Source organism: Nothobranchius furzeri, chromosome 7, assembly GCF_043380555.1.
Source record: "Nothobranchius furzeri strain GRZ-AD chromosome 7, NfurGRZ-RIMD1, whole genome shotgun sequence".
In the NCBI taxonomy this organism is placed as follows: Eukaryota; Metazoa; Chordata; class Actinopteri; order Cyprinodontiformes; family Nothobranchiidae; genus Nothobranchius; species Nothobranchius furzeri.
Window position 1 is genome coordinate 66,273,244 of NC_091747.1, and position 2,587 is coordinate 66,275,830.

The following is a 2,587-nucleotide window of genomic DNA, read 5'->3' on the forward strand; positions in this document are numbered from 1 at the left end:
TTTACAAACATAAAAATCTGCTAAATGGTACTTTTGCACGAATTTTTAATAGCCTCTTTTTCAAAAAGAACCACGAATAATTTACACTTTATCTAGCACATTTCAACAAATAGTATCCATCCATCCATCGTCTATACCCGCTGGTTGAACTGTTATTTAACAGACTTTAGCATAACCTATATTTCTTTGTGAAATGATAAATATAAATGATACAAGATGAGCTTCGTCATCCCTGAGTCACGCATCTGCTAGCAACCTGACGCAGCCCGCGGGGCTAGTCGCTGAGATTTCCGACCGTCGGTGAAGGCAGCGGGAGTCCTTCCAGTCGGATGAACGTGACGAGCAGACTCGGGGCCGAAGAGCAAGGTTTCCTGGCGGAGCTGCGGAGGGAACCGGACCGGACCGGACCGGGTCGAGCCCAGCCGTGCTGTTCGTGTCTGTCTGCGACACAAATCCTCCTCGCTCTGAATGCAGCATCGGCCACCATGGCTCCATCGCTGTCCTCTTGTTTTCACCGCTGAAGTCACGTCGTTGGATGCTCCGGTAACCGGAGGAGGAAGGAGGAGGCGGAGGGGGCATCCCTAGCGGTCTTCGGCTACCAGGTGAAATAATCGGGACCTGTGTGCCATGTTGGGGCTGACGGTGAGGGACTCTTGTTGGGCCAGGGACGGCAGCTAGTGGGGGTGGGGGTGTCTTGTGGGGAGGATGCTGCTGGTGCTGGGGGAGGAGGGGACGGTTAGCGGTACCGTCTGGCCTCGGCCCATCTCTCTCCCCACACACACCAAAGACGGCGTCTCGCCTCCGTGCCAGGTGGATGAACACATCCATCACGACAGGCGGCTCCTCCGCCCTGAAACACCGACCGTGAGCCTCTTAGCTTCTCCAGCCTTGTCCCCTGGCGTCCAGCTAGCTAGCCGGCTAACACCCCCAGCTAGCATCCTTGGCTAACCCGCATCCTCCACCCGAGCCTCCACAGGCTCACCACCTCCGGCCACGGGTGTCAGGGAGGCCTTCAGTGGTCCTCCTCCCGCCTGACCCTTGGGAATGTACCGGAGCGGATGTTATGTAACCGATAACGACATCACACGCACTTGAAACAAAAGCTGTTGTTTGTGTGTGTGTGTGTGTGTGTGTGTGTGTGTGTGTGTGTGTGTGTGTGTGTGTGTGTGGTCAGCCATGGCTCACCCACTGATGCTGGATGGGTAAGCGACAAGGCCACTGGCTTCTTCCTCTTCTACCTTAATGTTTATTACCTCAGGGGAGGTAAACACACACACACACACACACACACCCCACTGCTTCTGCTCGTTTGTAAGTCATCCTTTAGTTTTGGTGAAATTTCACCCGTCTAGCTTTTATGTTCTCGTGTCTCATCTCCAGACTCGTGCGACGGTCACACAGCAGGGACGGCCTTCGCAGAAGAAGAAGAAGAAAATATCATTTCTATAGCGCCTCTCAAGATAAAAATCACGAGGCGCTTCACAAAGACAAAAAAATGTAAATATATAAAAAAGCATTTAGAAAAATGTTTAACAATATATTTAAAATGAGCAAAAATAGGCTATTGGGTTTTAAAAGAAATAAAATGTAGAGAGAGAGAGAGAGTGAACAGGAAAGAGGGAGATCAGTGGATCCTGAGGAAGGTGGAATAGGTGGGGAGAGCAGAATAAAGAGAGAGAGGTGAAGAAGGTCATACAAAAGCCAGCTTGAACAAGTGAGTCTTCAGCTGCTTTTTAAAGGAGACCACTGAGTCCACTGATCTCAGGCTCAGGGGGAGAGAGGTCCAGAGTCTGGGGGCCACAGCAGCAGATGATCTGTCACCTTTGACCTTTAGCCTGGTGCTGCACAACCAGTAGGCTTTGGTCACTGGACCTCAGGGACCTGCTGGGGGTGTAGGGACTGAGAAGATCACCAATGTAAGATGGTGCTTGTCCATGTAAGGCCCTATAGACCAGAACCAGGATCTTGAAATGAACCCTGAAGTTGACTGGCAGCCAGTGAAGCTGGAGGAGAAGCGGGGTGATGTGGGTGTGTTTGGAGGACTTGGTCAGAAGCCGAGCACAGGCGTTCTGAACCACCTGTAGACGGTTCAGGGAGGTTCTGCTCAGACACGTGAAAAGAGAGTTACAGTAGTCTAAGCGTGAGGAGATGAAGGTGTGGAGAACTGTCTCAAGTTCAGAGCGGGACAGAATGGGACTCAGCTTAGCAACGTTCCTGAGATGGAAGAAGGAAGAGCCAACAAGAGAACTGACATGAGAATCCAGGGTGAGAGCTGGGTCAAAGGTCACGCCAAGATTCCTGACAAAAGGTTTGGTGTGGGAAGCAAGCTGACCAAGAGAGTCTCTGACTTTGGGAACCAGCTTGTCTGGGGCACAGATGAGGATCTCAGTCTTATCTTCATTCAGCTGAAGAAAGCTCCCACCATCCAGGTTTTGATAGAGTCTAAGCAGGTGTGTAACAGCTGCAGCTTAGACATCTCATGGGGCTTAAAGGAGATGTACAGTTGGATGTCATCTGCATAAAGATGGTAGGAGATTCCTTTGAAGGAGCTCAGGATGTGCTGAAGAGGAAGCAGATAGAGGAGGAA